Source organism: Gopherus evgoodei, chromosome 1, assembly GCF_007399415.2.
Source record: "Gopherus evgoodei ecotype Sinaloan lineage chromosome 1, rGopEvg1_v1.p, whole genome shotgun sequence".
NCBI lineage: Eukaryota > Metazoa > Chordata > Testudines > Testudinidae > Gopherus > Gopherus evgoodei.
The window spans coordinates 170256876-170273314 of record NC_044322.1 but is presented as its reverse complement, the minus strand read 5'-3'; positions in this window follow the sequence as shown (position 1 = coordinate 170273314).

Genomic DNA, 16439 nt, shown 5'->3' with positions numbered 1-16439 from the left:
TGTGCTGCGGGGGAAGCTTCTCTCTAGTGTCTATAAGCTGAAAGACCATGTAACAGTTTCCAACTGATTTTACAGAGACAATTTTACTTTTCTTTCTTTATTAAAAGCTTTTCTTTTTTAAAAGACCTGATTGATTTCTTCCCTTGTTAAGGTTCAAGGGAATTGAGTCTGTACTCACCAGGGAATTGGTGGGAGAAAGGAGGGAAGGGAGGGGGAAGGTGGAATTCCTCTGTGTTTTAGGTTCACAGAGCTTGAATCTGTATTGCCTCTTGGTGAGGGGAAAAGAGGAGGAGGGAAGGTGACATTCCTCTCTTTTTTAAGATTCAAGGAGTTTGAATCACAGTGATCTCCTAGTGTACCCAGGGAGGGGAGGATCTGGGAGGAAGAAAGGAGGGAGGGGGAATGGTTTATTTCCCTTGGTTGTGAGACTCAAGGGGTTTGGGTCTTGGGGGTCTCCTGGGAAGGTTTTGGGGGGATCAGAGTGTACCAGGCACTGGAAGTCCTGTTTGGTGGCAGCCTATCAGATCTAAGCTGGTAATTAAGCTTAGAGGAATTCAGGCTGGTACCCCATCTTTTGGATGCTAAGGTTCAGAGTGGGGGTCATACCATGACACCGTTATTGGGGGAAATTCAGAGTTTTGGGGTCTGTGTGGAGCTGCCATAGAGGTGGAGGGTGCCTGACGCTGACTGAACAATCCAGTGAAGGCATTGGTGCAGAGGCAGGCCTCAGAGCCAGCTCCATCAGGTGCTATTCAGATGAAGGTCCCTAGAATCCATGTTCTCACTCTTAAAGGAATGACAGACTTTGTGCCTTTCCACAATGTGCCTGTAGCAGGGTTGTCTGTTGGATCAGAGGCTTAGAGGTCAGTGCTTGCTGCTCTAGTTTCTCTTTCAGTTCAATGTGTCAGGGACCCCCTGAGCAAGGTTCAGCCGTGTCGGCTTTCTTATTGGTAACCCCCTAGTTGTGCCCATCCCACAGTTAGGCATAGGAGAATCTGGGGTGGATTGGAGGACCCAGGCCCTTCCGTTCTAACAGGTCCCAGACTAGGGCCCGGAAAGTGTGCCAGCACAGACTGGCTTACGCTTGGCACAACTCCTGTTCAACTTCCCCAGGGCCACTTCTTGCCCCACCTGATGTCTCAGTTTTGGGCATAATTAAAGTCCTTTGCTCCAAAGCCCCAGAATCTCAGGACTAATGCAGGTGACCCTCTGGCATCTCACATATAGTTGTACCTACCTCTGGGTTGAAATTTCAAAGGAGGTGAGGGAAAGCCCCACAGCCAGACCTCCTCAGCATGAATATTCATACAAATGCCCAGCCTCCTTTGACCATATCTATCTTCCTCATCCTGATAATGTTGGGGTTTACTTATTCTATAGATCAGCGGTGGACAGCTTGCTAGCCGCACACGGCCTGACAGGGTAGCCACTACTTCCCGCAACTCCCACTGGCCGGGAACGGTGAACCTCAGCCACTGGGAGCTGTGGACAGCCATGCCTGAGGACGGTCAATGTAAACAAACTGTCTTGAGGCCCACCAGAGGATTACTCTGATGGGCTGCATGCAGCCCGCCGGCCACAGGTTGCCCACCACTGCTATAGATCAATATATTAACAATACTAGTTTGTGGGTTTGCATCTGCCAATGTTCCTATCCTAAAATATCCAAATTTAGTATCATTTCGATTTTCCTGCAGGTACCCACTATCATTTTTTACACTACCACTCACCCCTGCCATAACCACAATGTTCCAGTTCCCCAAACTCAGAGTCACTGTTGGGCCATTTACCTATGCTAAGGCTAATAAGACTCAAAGCCTTATGCTAACTGCTTAAACTAATGCCTTACAAGGTATAGGCCTGTAGGTTTCTTCTATTACTGCTAAATAAAATGTTTTTAAGCTAGCTCTATGGCTACACACCTACCTAGAGGCCTTCTATGGATAATACCATGCAAATGTTAAATAAGTATATGCAGCACTTCTGTGCTGTTGAGATAGGCATTCTGTAAATACCTAATATACAGATGATCGATGACCATCATTCTTCCATATTATTGGCCAAGACCAGGCCTATACATAGGAAACAGGGTCCAGTGGGATATACCCAGAGAGTAAAAGGTGCTATAAGAATGGCCACATTGGGTCAGACCAATAGTTCATCAAACCCAGTATCCCGACTTCAGACAGTGGCTGGTGCCAGATGCTCCAGAGACAATTATCGAGTGATGCATCCCTTGTCATTCCAGCTTCTGGCAGTCAGAGGCTTAGGAACACCCAGAGCATGGGGTTGCATCCCTGACCAACTTGACTAATAGTCATTGATGATCCTATTCTCTGTGAATTTATCTAATTCTTTTTTGAACTTAGCTATAATTTTGGACTTCGCAACATCTCCTGGCAATGAATTCCAGAGATTGACTGTGAATTGTGTGAAGTAGTACTTCCTATTTTTGTTTTACACCTGCTATCTATTAATTTCATTGGGATACCCATGAAGGGGTAAATGATACTTCTTTATTCACTTTCTCCACATCATTCATGATTTTATAGACCTCTATCATATAACCCTTTAGTCATCTCTTTTCCAAGATGAACAGTCCCAGGCTTTTTTATCTCTCCTCATGTGGAAGCTGTTTCATAACCCTAATAATTTTTGCTGTTTTTCTATGTATTTTTTCCAGTTCTAAGGTATATCTTTTTTGAGATTGGGTGACCAAAACTTAAGGTGTGAGCGTAACATGGATTTATATGGTGGTATTATGATATTTACTATGTTATTATCTATCCCTTTCCTACTGGTTCCTAATATTCTGTTTGCTTTTTTGACTGAGGCTGCACATTGAGCAGATGTTTTCAGAGAATAATCTGCAATGACTCTAAGATCTCTTTCTTGAGTGAAAACAGTAATTTAGACTCTCATCATTTTGTAGGTATACTTTGGATTATGTTTTCCAATGTGCATTATTTTTCATTAATCAATATTAAATTTGATCTACCATTTTGTCGCTCAGTTACCCAGGTTAATGAAATCCTTTTGTAACCCTTCACAATCTGCTTTGGATTAACTATCTCGATTAATTTTGTATCATCTGTGAATTTTGTCACCTCATTATTTATCCCTTTTTTCCAGATCATTTATGAGTATGTTGAACAGTTCTGGTCTCACTACAGATCCTTGGAGAGACATCACTATTTAACTCTCTATATTGTGAAAATTGACCATTTATTCCTACCTTTGTTTCCTATCTTTTAACCAGTTACTCATCCAAGAGGACCTTCCCTCTTATCCCACAGCAGCTTACTTTACTTAAGAGCCTTTGGTGAGGAACCTTGTAAAAGGCTTTCTGAAGGCCAAGTATATTATGTCCACTGGATCCCCCTTGGCCATATGTATGTTGACCCCCTGAAAGAATTCTAATAGATTCGTAAAGGGAAATCATGCCTCACCACAACTATGTTGACTCTGCCCTAACAGATCATGCTCATCTGTGTGTCTGATAATTCTGCATAGTTTTAGTATAGTATAGTTTTAACTAATTTGCCTGGTCCTGAAATTAGGTTTATCGGACTGTAATTGCCTTGGGAGGCTTTTTTTTAAAAATTGGCATTCTATTAGCTAGCTTCAAGTCATCTAGTATAGAGGCTTATTGAAGCGATAAGTTCCATAACACAGTTAATAGTTCTATAATTTCATATGTGAATTCCTTCAGAACTCTTAGGTGAATACCACCTGGTCCTGGTGACTTCTTATTGTTTAAATTATTGATTTGTTCCAAAACTACCTCTATCAATGCCTCAATCTGGAGCAGTTCCTACATTTGTTACGTAAAAAGAATGACTCAGCTGTGGAAATCTTCCTCATATTCTCTGCAGTGAAGACTGATGTAAAGAATTAATTTAGCTTCTCTGCAATGGCCTTGCTTCCTTGAGAGCTCCTTAATCGTCCAGACACCCCACTGATGGTTTGGCATGCTTTCTGCTTCTGATGTATTTTTAAAAAAAGTGCTGTTAGTTTTTGTGTCTTTTGCTAGTTGCTTTTCAAATTCTTTTTTGGCCTGCCTAATTATACTTTTATACTTTACTTGCCACAGTTTATGCTCTTTTCTATTTTCCTGAGTAAAATTTGACTTCCAGTTTTTAAAAGATACCTTTTTTGCATTTAACCAGCTGTTTTTCTCTGTTGTTTAGCCATGGTGGCATTTTTTGTCCTTTTCTTGGTTTTTGTTTCTAATTTGGGGTATACATTTAATTTGAGCCTCTATTAATTTGAGCCTCTGTTTTTAAAACAGTTTCCATGCTGCTCACAGGCATTTCAGTCTTCTAACTATTCCTTTGCATTTGTGTTTAATTAATTTCCTCATTTTTGTGTAGTTCCCCTTTTTGAGGTTAAACATGACTGTGGTCGGCTTTTTTGGTATTTCCCCCACCACACAAATGATTATGTTAAATTTAATTACATTCTGGTCACTATTACAGATCAGTTCAGTTATAGGCACCTCTTGACCCAGATCAGGACCAGCTCCAGCTTTTTTGCTGCCCCAAGCAGTGAAGGGAAGGGGAGATAAAGCCACGATCGGTGGCAGATCTACTGCACCACTTCATTCTTCAGTGGCAATTGGATGGTGGGTCCTTTGCTCCAAGAGGGACTGAGGGACCCGCCTCCGAATTGCTGCCGAAGACCCGGATGTGCCGCCCCTTTCGATTGGCCACCCCAAGCACCTGCTTCCTGCGCTGGTTCCTGAAGCCAGCCCTGCCTGTGTGCCAACAATTGCATCTCCCTTTGTGGGTTCCAGGACTAGCTGCTTCAAGCAGCAGTCACTAATGATCTCTAGAATCATCATCTCTGCGTCCTGTCCTGAGGTGACATGTATCCAGTCAATATAGGCATTGAAATCCTCCATCATTATTGATTTTTCTATTTTTATAGCCTCTCAATCTCCAAGAGCTTTTCACAATCACCATCACCATCCTGGTCAGTTTTATATTCCTGGTTGGTATTATATTATATTATATTATATTATATTATATTATATTATATTATATTATATTATATTATATTATATTATATTATATTCCTACTGCTATTTTCTTAATATTCAAGTATGGAATTTCTACCCATTGAGATTCTAAGGTACAGTCTGATTCATTTAAGATTTTTACTATATTTGTCTATAAGTTTGCTTTCTCATATAGTGCCTCTCCCCCACCAGCACAACCTACCTGTCATTTCTATATATTTTATACCTTGCTATCACTGTTTCCCACTGGTTACCATCATTCCACCAAGTTTCTGTGATGCCTATTATATCAGTGTTCTCATTTAATACCAGAGACTCAAATTCACCCACCTTAGTATTTAAATTTCTAGAATTTGTATACAAATACTTAGAAGATTTATCAATATTTGTCTGCCTTCATGTGATGCTCATTTGATTGTTTCTCTTCAGCTCCTACCTGTACTTCATCAACTTCTATCCTCTTTTCTTTATTAGGACATAGAGAATCCCCACTAGCAAATCCCCCCAGGAGATGTCTTTGGGCATTCTGGCCCCAGTCCAGCAAAGCATTTAAACATATCATTAACTTCAAGTACCATTAGGTATCACCTAGTTCAACTGGCTCTCTTTTTTTTCTCCTCATGCTTTTAAAAAAAAAATCATCACCTCCAGGCAGGGACCAGGCCTGCAAAATATCAGCCCAATAGTTGAAATATGTTTAACATTATGAATTACTAAAATCAGGTATTTAGAATGGAAATGTTCTGCCCAGATTACCCATAGTTATTGCTAGCACTCCAACCACAATAGCCTTTTTCCCAGGAGGTAAGGGCATGATTTATTGGCTGAATAGCACATATATTTTATATCGAAAATGTGTGTAATTCCTCTTTGCTAATTCTTCATCAACTTTAGTAATTTTAATACTCATCATTGTTTACATATCATCCCAGCACTCCGACTACATATTTATAAATTTTACCAAACAATCAAGTTGGAACCTAAGAGGTATTACTCAGATGTCAACTGCAACAAATCCATCAACTCTAAATACACTCTGCATTCAGCTACACTAATCAAGTACCTTTAAAATAAAATCTCTAGCTAGCTGGCAATAATCATTCTGTGTGATGAATCTGAATTTTCTTTTTGATTCTCTTGGAAGTTTGGAAAACCATCAGCATTAAGAAAATGATTAAGCCTATGTATATTTCTTTTTCTTGGATACAAACATATTTATCCTGAAGTGGAACTGACAACTCAACCCAAATTTTGCCCACCCAGCAATCAGTGAATGGGTAAGTAGGAGCAGAACTTACAACCAGCTCTTACTTTCATCTTGGGATACGCAATGCTATTCTCTTCCTGCCTCCATCCCCACCAGAGGAAAAAACTGTTTTCAATAAATGTATATCTCTGTTTAGAAACATATAGCCTGCTTAATTCCTTGCAGATGTGTCCATGTGCCACTTTCAAGGAGATATCAGCATTAGGAATTAACACCGATAAGCCAGTTAAAATGATGAAAATAGGATTTCACTTAGAACACACAAGGTGAATGATGTCAATGGAAGGCACTGCCAAACGTGATATTTTCTGCATTTTGCTTGCAGATGCTGCCATTTATCTGGAAACTAGTGTTGATGAAATGCAATGAGGTTGTTTTTCTAAGGGATTCTCAATCACTCACTAGGTTCCTTGGCTCCTGTCAATCCTGTAATCTAAGTTATGTCAACCAACATCCCTGCTGTTTTGAAACACAGATTTCTATAGTGCTTCCTGGAATGAGGATAGGCAGCCCCTTATTGTATCCATCACACCTCCTGAAATGGTGTGCTCCAGTTTAAGACATTCGTATACGCATTCTGGCAAATTAAGAGCCAAAAAATACTGTTCAGGAAGTGGTGGGGCTTTTTTGAAATTACAACCAAAAAATATCTCTGTCTTAGAAAATTTCTGATTTTTCAGTTGAATGATTTGTAATGAAAAAATGTCCTTTCAGTTTGGTACTAAACATTTCCTTTTAGATTTGAATGTAATGTAATTGAAATTAATCATTTCAGATTGTTGTTGTTGTTTTTTTCCCCTCCCATTCTCCACTAGAAAAGGAGACAAAAAGAAAACGGGAAGAGAAAATGTCAGGGAATCAAAAAACTTTTAAAAACCATGAAACTGAAATGTGTATTTTTAAGGCACAGACACACACAGAAGAAGGGAAAAAGAGTAGGAGGAGGGGCAGAAACAAACAAAACAAAACCTAAAATATTTTCATTTTGATTCAAGACATTTTTTCAAGGGGAAAGGAAATCAGTGAAAAGTAAGGAACTCGCAGCTCAAGGGGAGTTATAAGACCAAAGTGACTTTAAGCCACCCTTTCACCTTCCCTATATTTGATACCTAAGTTAATATTAATAATTTTATTTGTTATAGAGACATATCTCATGCAAGTGTCTTTTAGCATTATTGCATCCTACAACTAATTTTTTTTTGCTAGAATTTCTTTAATCAACTACACCAAATGCTTTACTAGTGCAGTATTTATTCAAATCTCTCTCAGAACAACCTTTCAGTGCTGAGCTCCTTGAGGTCAATTCCAATTTACAGTCAGTATGAAAGCCTCATCAGGTTGATACAGTTCCCCTTTCTGTCATTTGATCAGTTCTGTTTCCAATAGTACTCAATCCTCTGTTATCCACTAGCTCGAAGGGAATTGTCAACTACTTTATGTAAGTCCCCGTTAAGAGACGAGTGATGCTTTTTGTTCATTTATTTATTTTGTTTTGCTAAAGCTGTTGGCATGGTGTAGGGTTTACTTATCATTATTGCTATTGCTGAAAAATGTCCTCACTTATTTAATCTGCACTTGCTTGGAACTCAATGTTTTCTGGAACTTAGAGGCTAGGTAGGTGCTCATATACCACCATGATGGGAATGCAATGGAGAATAAGAGCTGGTTGGAAAATGGCTGCAATTTTTCATGAAAAAAATGTCAAATGTTATCATAAATTGAAAAAAATAAATGTTTTGACCAGTTCTAAGAATAACCTATATAGAATAGAACACAATAAGAAAGCTTGGTTTTAGTCATGATTCTGCAGATGACTCACTGTGTAGTTTTGGGAAAGGTCACTTAGGGTATGTCTTCACTGAAAGCTAAGCCCAGCTCTGACTCAGATTTAAGCCCAAGCCTCCCTTCCATCCACACACAAATCAGCCCGATTTGGGTCAGCAAGCACTCAGGACTGGGTCCTAGAATCCTGTTAGAAGGCTGTATCAAAGTCCCAGTCCCACTATGACTGGAGTTCAAGCCTTTTCATTTTGTAGTGTGGATGCAGTATAAGCCTCAGACCTGAGTCAGAAAGTCTGCTTAGTGCAAATCTGTAAGCATGGCTGAGACACAGGTCTCAGTTTTACAGTGCCATGTAGATGCTCAAGCATGGGCTCAGAAACCCTACATCCACAAGACTGGGTCCCACAGGCTGGAGCTTAGTGTGCAGTGTAGACATACTCTCTGGGTCTCAGTACATACATCTCTTGTATAAAATGTGAATTATTACATCTAGTCAAATTAGGTTTCTTGGTAGGCGTTTTTCTTCAGGGGTAGACCTACATTAGCCTCAATACATTTATGACTGCTTTGATCCATACAAATATTGAGTTTCAAAGTAATATGTAGTACGTGCTACTTAAAAAAATACAATTATGATATCAGGGTCCAACACTACCAAGTGCTGAGCACTTTTATTTTGATAAGACTTGAAATGTACTGCAGTCTTTGAGAAGTTTGAGGTTAATGGGAATTAAGGACATACAAAAATATTTAGGAGGAACTTAGCACCTATAAGGAAAAGTGAAAAAAAGAATTGTGTCAAGTCTTCAGAGTCACTGAATTTTCAGAATTATCTAGTAGGTGGAAGTACTGGTTGCTGTCAGCCCACGGCATATTGTGTCATGCAGAGCTTTTCTCACAGCATAGCTCATCCCTTTTAATATATGACATCTCCTTAACTGTGCACTAGGTGCTAGCTAGCACAGTAGAGGCAACACAGATTCTGAGCTGAGTGCTGCTTACTGTACATGACCCTGTTTGTCCTCTTCTGACCATTCCAGTTGGATTGATGTGAAACAGAGTGAGTGCCAGGGTTCATATTTAACAATTCTTTTGCTCCATTTCAGAAAAAAAAAATTGCAGACCTCACTTGTAAAATGGAGAGTTCAGATACACTGGGAAAAGACTTGACATTCAAAACTTCATAAAAGCTGCTATACCGTTCAAGTGAAGAATTTACCAGAGGGCTGCAAGTGTCCATAATATTGCACAATGCAGATTTTTTTTTAATGGAAAAGTGATGGAAAGACTTGCTTTAAGAAGATTCTTGGAAACAGCTGTTGGTAACCAAAATAAAAGCAATCACTGGGACTCCGGTGATCTCCTTCTCTAAAACCAGGCCAGATGCTTTCATTTAATAATTGAAAGTATCATTTTACTTCAAACACAGTGGGCCAAATTCTGCCTTCAATAATTGTGCACAGCTTCCTTGTCTGTAGCCAGAATTGGGTGCAATATAAGCAAATTTGTGGGGGAAATACAGCTTGTAGGGGAGGAAGATGAAAGGAGGAATTCAGAAGAAAGTAAGCAAGTGGCTTCTTAAGCTCAGATTCTTCAACAGACTTTTTGTGGGTAGCCCTCACTGAAGTGAACAGAGCTCCATGAAGTGAACAGGTGCAGGGGGCTACCAGCATGGAGTTACTTACAAGAGCAGGGTCTAAAACATCTGGAAGTAATGAGCCAAGGTCTGTCCTCAGTTACACCTGTGCAACCCAGTTGAGTGGAGCTATCTGGATGTCTCTGAGGACAGAATTTGGCCTAGTAAATACATCTTTAGACCAAAAAAAAATCTACATAATCATATTATTACTGTGTGTTCTACTTTTGTATTATAAGATGAAGAGAAATATAGATTTTCCAGATAAAAAGGAACATTCTAAGTTTCATTAGAACATAGTTTTTTCATATACCTTTCACAGAGGGATATATTATAACTCAAGTGAATTAATTGTGCTGCAGGCTGAAACTTAGCAAACAGGCTCTCAGCATAGTCATAGTTTAACCCCTCTGCTGGCAGAACCTATTTTTTGTATGTGTCTTACCAGATGAAATGTGCCATTCTTTTGTAATCAGTGGAACATCAGCTTGTATTGTACAATCAGTTCAGTAACATGAGATGTGGGTGTTTGCCAGACTTAATCAGTGTGTTTTGCAGCAGTTAACTTGTTAAAACAAAACAGAATATATTGTAGGATAGGAAAATAGATGTTTTGGAAGAATTTTATGCTCTCGTCTAGATAGGCCTTTTCTTAGCAAAACCAGCCAGCCAGTGTCTCATTGCACAGCACTGATTATTCATTCACAGTAGTGATTTGATTCCCTCACTGAGCTACCACAAAATAAAATATGTTATTTTTTTGTTAAGTATGTGGTAACTACATGGTAAATACAGTGGAAGATATGATTCTCTTACAGGGTAACTTGTGGTGACAGTACATGTTCTGTGAGATATAGTAGGGGTCAGAAAACTGCATTGTAAAGACGGTTGGAGGAATGCTGTGATCATTATGGCTCTAACACAAAAATCAGAACCAAACAGTTACCTGATATGCCACTTCTATATAATTTTTGCCTCATTATTATTTTTAAATATTATAAAGGCTCTGAGGGTGAAATTCACCCAGTGGAGAGAGGCAGCACAAGACCCATGCATTGCTTAAATCCTACTCAAAATTTATTTTGAGACCTTACACAGCACCAAAGTAGCTTGTGAGAGTTTGGGGGGCAAGGACAAGAAAGAAAGAACCCTTAAAATACATTTTTCACATGTTTTACAAGGCAGGGCTTATTCTCAGACATTCTTATTTTACTGGTTGGCATCCTCTTCGGTTCCTCTGGGTGCTTGATTCCATTTGAGCTGTGGAAACCTTAAGCCACCTTCTCTTTATGTGGGGAGCTGGGGCGGGAGAGTTGAGCTAAGGGGTGTTTATAATATTATTTATTTGGTTTGTATTTTTATGTTATCTTCAATGCTAGAACCATGTCTTCCTATATGTTTTGAGCTTAGCATAAAAGGACCTTGATTTTAATTGAGATATCTGGGCATGAACACAATGCAAATAAGCCAAAGTGAAATTCAGGTGCCCAAATATGAACGTAAGTGTCTAGTTTGGGGCCCTCATGTTTAAAAATGTAACCATGCTGCTAGGACTATGAAGGGAGATGGGGAGAAGGAGGGCATTGGGGGCCAGACCTGGTGCAAAGACAAATGGGCTCTACATGAGTCCCTGGGCATCCCAAGGACCCATCTAGATCTCTAGTGATTTGCCAGGTTTAGAGGCACTGTCCCTGCTACCTATTCTGCAGATGGGGCAGAAGCCTCATCCACTGCTTCCAACAGAATGGCAGGAAAGAGATTTGAGAGATAATCCCTAGAGAGATTTCCTCTCTCTGACCCCTCTACAAATTATACCATGGATGACAGGTACTTAAAACGAAAGCTACTATACACATATTTATAGATACATGGTTCTGTTCACTTGAATTCCACAGCACTATGCACTGTCATGTTCTACAAAGCCGATTCGTAAATTTGTCCCCAAATTGGAAGCGGAAAAGGGAATCATCCTATAAATTGCTATCACTATAAAAGACTGTAAAAAGATGTGGTTCTCAACATGGCCCCTCATTTTACAACACTTTGTAGAGCTTCATCCCAGGAAGGAAGGAAGGAAGGAAGAAGAGAAATTCTTGATCCTTTCGTGGGACTGAACCTGCTGGTTGAGCATTCATGCTCTAGACAATTACTGAGGAGAGAGATTAAGTTACACATCCTCCTTTCCTTCCACCCCCATCTGTTTGCTTCATCCATCTGTTGTGCATTCTCATTAATCAAGCTTGTAAGCTCTTTGGGGTAAGGACTATCTCTTTATCTACATCATTATATAGCACCTCTCATAAAGGCATCCCACTTCTTCATAGCAGCATCTAGGTGCTATTGTAATAAAAGTAACAAAATCATCATCAGTTGCCCTTCAATCAGAAATCAGTTTGATTTTCTCAGTTATGGAAGGGATGGCAAGGCTGGAAAAGATATAAAACACCTGATAGAGCTTTTAAAACTTGAAGGTTAGAATTGCAAAAGCAGAAGAAATCAATAAGAATAAAACTTTGTCCTTGGATGACCATGTTTGTCTCCCATTGCATTCTGTGTGTGCAGATCCTAGGGCAAAAATGCGTTTAAAGTTTTTGATTATTTGAACTGGTAATTAAAAAAAAAGATGTTCTTTTCTGTTTTAATCAAATAAATCTCTTGGAAATAATCCGCTGGAAACAAATATTTAATGTCACCTGGCTATTAGCATCTTTAATGTTATGATAGCAGTGTCCTTTGTTTCTAGGGTGAGGTCATGGTGTTCATTGAGAGAGGTGGAGAAAAACTCCTGAAAAGCTGAAAGCTGAAGGAGTGTTGTAGCAACAGGGATTTGACTGTTGCTTTTGCAATCCCAAATATTAGAGAAAGGAGCTAGTCATGGGAGGAAGTCACATAATCTAGGATGATCCTTTCATATGAAAGGACATTTTATCCCAGATTGAGCCTGGCTGGAAAATAGGCATCCTTAGAAATTAAATTAGCGGGCTTTCATGCAAACTACATTGGTTCTGCGAACCTCTCAGGTTAAGTAGAAATCAAATGTTTTCATAGCTCTAGATGAATATGCATTTTTAGAACTTGAGTTTCACAAATTATTTGAGAAATTGTACAAGAAAATACATGGTGAAAGACCCATTATGGGCTTTTCAAGGATTCTGTTTGATTGAACCTATCTTGTGATTGGAAAGGACAACCACTTGAAGTTAAGTTTCAGAGAGAGAGAGAAAGAGAATCAGTTGTATCTACTGCTCAATGCAGCCTTCTGTGGAATGAAAGGTAGTAAGAGTTCAGCTATTCTGCAATGGTATACAACAGGGATCGGCAACCTTCGGCTAGAAGCCTGCCAGGGTAAGCCCCCTAGCAGGCCGGGCCAGTTTGTTTACCTGCCATACCCGCAGGTTCAGCCGATCGGGGATCCCACTGGCTGCGGTTGGCCGCTCCAGGCCAATGGGAGCTGCTGGAAGCGGCGTGGGCTGAGGGATGTGCTGGCTGCCACTTCCCACAACCCTCATTGGCCTGGAGCACCAAACCACAGCCAGTGGGAACAGCAATCGGCTGAACCTGCAGATGCAGCAGGTAAACAAACCAGCCCAGCCTGCCAGGCAGCTTACTCAGGTGAGCCATGTGGCAAAGATTGCTGATCCCCAGTATACACCAAGTTAGGTGAGGAACTGAAGGTCAACTCTGACTGAAGCCTTGGATGGAGTTTAGGAAGGCAAAAATATAATTAACCAAGTTGGAATTTAGCCAAGAGTCTGCATCATCATGGACAGTATCCCTACCCTTATACAAAGTGCTGAGGAATTTTTAATAAGTGGGCAGGACTTTGGTTCTCTCTCTAGCTGTATAGATAAAGTCCTGCATATAGAATTGTAAATATTCATTTGAGAGCTTATTATTCAACAATTTATGTTCTGTGAACTATACTTCACTAGGAGAAAGCTGGATCTGTCCAGTTTGTTTCCAAAATGGGAGGCATAAAAAAAATGCATTTCTTTACATTAATATGTGCACGATAACTTCCACAATCCCCCCCTCCACCATCACCTTAAATGAAATGTACATGTGCCAAAGAATTTTACAATCTTAAGTGAGAAAAGGTGTTCTCTTCACCAATTTATGAACTGAACAAAAAACTTCTGCTTTAAAGTCCACCTCAGTATATTTTTTGGAATCTGAATGAGTACTTAGAATGCAGTAAACCAGTGGGTCAAAAATATGTATAGGCAGATATCAAGAAGCTTTTCTGCATACTTCCAAATGATAAGTGATGTGACTTCTTTAAATTAGGCGCAGGTGTCTTACTTGAACTTCAGGAATGAAATATAGGGAAAAGGGGAGTGGGGAAAAAAAAGAAGAGAAACAAAATAAGCACATACTTTATTAAAAGTGCCACAGCAGAGAAAACTAATTATGGGGTTATTTGGAGTCTATTGGTGCAAGCACAGTACAGGTGAGATAAGAGCAAAAATTCCAAACTAGTCTTGAGGCTATATATCTAAAATATCTAAATTATGACCCTCCCTACTATATATATATACATGGCGGGGGGTCATAATTTAGTAATTCAGAGAATAGGCACACAAGTTCAGACTTGGTTTTGAAACTAGTTTTATCTATGACTTTAAACTATTCACTATAATCTATTCCTCAGCTTCCCTAACTGTGAACATAGGTATAATATTTACCTGCTTTGCAGAGGTATTGTGAGATTTCATTGATTTTAGATTAATAGATTGTAAGACAGGAAAGTTCCACTATAATCAGCTAGTTTGACCTCCCACATAACATGAGCCATAGAACTTCCCCAAAATGATTGCTGTTTGAACTAGAGAGTTAGTTAATTAGTGATTGTAAAGACCTTGGAAGCTGGAATGTCCTATATTGCAGTTAAGTGTTTTATAAAATGATTATACTTATAAAATATACGTATTTTTCAATTCTTAGTATCAACACTCTTGATTCATTTTAAAAGGATGTCTGTGTGATGTATCCTTGTCAAGACTTTGATCATGTCTCCCATCTAGACAGGCACCACTTCCTCTTCTCTGACCTCTGTTTCTTACCTCACTCCCATCCAGTGAAAAGTTAATGAGTGTGTGGGCGTAATTGCTAAGTGTTTTTGATCGGGGCTACGGTTCGTCAAAAATGAGAACTGAAAAATGATCATTTTATTCAGAACCTTACCCTTAATACATATATACCTCCAAGGAAACCAAAAGAGCACACCAGCAATATACATTTTATTGCTTATGTGGAGTATAGCTAGGGCTCTTCCTCCATGGCATTTAAGACAGAAATGTTTGTGATAGACACCTTATAACTATAATGGCTTACACAACAGAACAGGAAAAGAAAGCAGCACAGAAGAAAGGAAATAAATGCAGACTCGGCCAGAGTCTCAGCTGGTGTCAATCAGCACAGAGCCCACTACTCCAGCTGAGGATATGGCCCAAAACATTTAGTAACTTCCATTTTTAATTGTTTCTATTTCTAGAAACTATGCAGTTTAACCAGCTGCCCGTCAATTTTTAAAAGGTCTCATCATTATGGTAATAATTGTAGCTTATTATTAACTTAGATATAAAACCACACAAGATACATTAACATAATGATATGATTCAAACCCATGAAACAAGGAAATGCAATCTAAGGCAGTGCATACTCCATAATTAAGGTTAAAGCTACTTTCCCATCAGAATGAGTCAAAAATTCGCACGTCCATCCACTACAATATTTAGACATTTGTTTCCTTCCTGAAACAGGCAACGAGTCTACAGGGCTGCCAAGAACGGGTTTGGGCCCCAGTGAAAAACATTTTTCAGGTCCCCCAGCAAGGGTGGACCCTTCGGGCCCCTTAATTTGTACCAGCTTCTCCACCTCTTGTCAGCCCTGCGAGTCTAAACATCAATTATTTTTGTAGAATAGAAAGTTCTGAAACATTTCATTTAAAAAAGTGACAAAAAAGTTTTGTTTCTACTGAGTTTGACATTGGCCATTGAGCTGCCACAGTGCCTCATGCTTAAGTGCTTCATGCCCCCATTCTCCTCTATAGACCTGGCATTCTCTGGAAGAGTTGACCTGGGACATCAGGGGAGTCCCATGAACATAGTGCATCATGGAAGATACAGTCTCCTGCCCAAATAGGACTCAGCAGACAGAAATTCTGATTTTTAATCAGCTCTTCTTTTAACAAAGGGCTGGGTTCTGACAGGCTTATTCAGAATGCGTGGCAATTTATTCCAAAAGTAGTCCACTGCAACCAATGAGACTGCTCATGCAGTAAGGAATTAATCTGTATGAGTAGGGTGTCAGAATCCAGCCCAAAATATTTTTTGGCCTATTGTGCCAGTCTTCATTTAAACAACTTGTGTAGTAAGGTGTCACTCAGTGCGAGTAAGGGCAGCATAGGTGGACTGTTTCTGAATCTACTCCTAACTTATCACTATGTGCCTTTTTATTATGAAGGTCTCAGAATAAAACCTGACACATTGTGAGTCATATTGTAGCTTTATTCCCAGAAAGAGCACTTGGTGTGGCTGTGCAGTGGCCAAGAAGAGGCAGCCTGAGGCATTCTGCTTACACAAGGCAGAATACTTTAGGGAGTGCCTGGGGACATAAGTTGTATAGTAGTCCTTAGACTGGCTGCAGAAACTGCTGCAGAAATAGTAATATGTGATAATGTAACATAAGACTATATGATAGTGAATATGCATAAGAAGGTAGAGTTAAGGTTG